The sequence below is a fragment of the Egretta garzetta genome, unplaced genomic scaffold (assembly GCF_000687185.1).
Source record: "Egretta garzetta isolate BGI_Z169 unplaced genomic scaffold, ASM68718v1 scaffold745, whole genome shotgun sequence".
NCBI lineage: Eukaryota > Metazoa > Chordata > Aves > Pelecaniformes > Ardeidae > Egretta > Egretta garzetta.
Genome location: NW_009259678.1, coordinates 338,018 through 338,744, shown reverse-complemented (window position 1 = coordinate 338,744; position 727 = coordinate 338,018). Strand labels below are relative to the sequence as shown.

The 727-nt window shown below is 32.0% G+C and overlaps 1 protein-coding gene across 1 annotated transcript in view; it reads right to left on the bottom strand.

The window, feature by feature from the left end:
• The window catches only part of WNT9B (Wnt family member 9B), a 7,641-nt gene that overhangs the window by 5,950 nt on the left and 964 nt on the right, over positions 1-727 (bottom strand). The window lies entirely within an intron of this gene.

The following is a 727-nucleotide window of genomic DNA, read 5'->3' as shown; positions in this document are numbered from 1 at the left end:
GAAACAGATCAAAACCGGCAGCTGGAAGCATTCATATTCTTTCTGAAACGAACCTATTTGCAAGTTAAAGGAAAATGAGAACTAATAATTGCTTCCAGCCAACTGTCCTTTCATATGGGAGATGTACACAGCATACTTTTCTGTATTAAATCACCATTTGATCCTTCGTATTGTGTAATAAAAGTTTTCAAATTCTTATCCTCATCTGCCAAAACAGGTTTTAAATTACAGGTGATATTTTATTTTGTCAGTCAGGAGTCCATGGAAATGTTGAGGCATGCCACCATGAGATAATTAAATGTTTTCCAGCTATTTGAAGATGAGGATTATTCAATTGTCATTTTCAAGTTTTTTGAGGTTGATGAAGGTGCAGATGTCAGAAAGTCACTCAAATTTATCACGAACAGCTTCTTCTTCTTTAGTGTGCTAAAAAACTCACAATAGATCCTTGCAATGAAATAAATCTGATCTTGTACGTGCTGGTTTACTAAAATATTAATTTAATATTTACATTAATAAAATTTGATAATTTTAAATGGAAATGTTAACAAGTTTCAATCCCAATGCTAATTAAAATTAACATTAATCAAAGTTAATATTAGTCTATTCCATCCCCCTTTTTTAAGACATCTTACTAAACATTATCAAAGGACTGAAACTCAGTAATACTGGAGTCTGAAGCTCAGCAAATGCTATTAAAGGTTATTGAAGGGCTGAAACTCAGCAT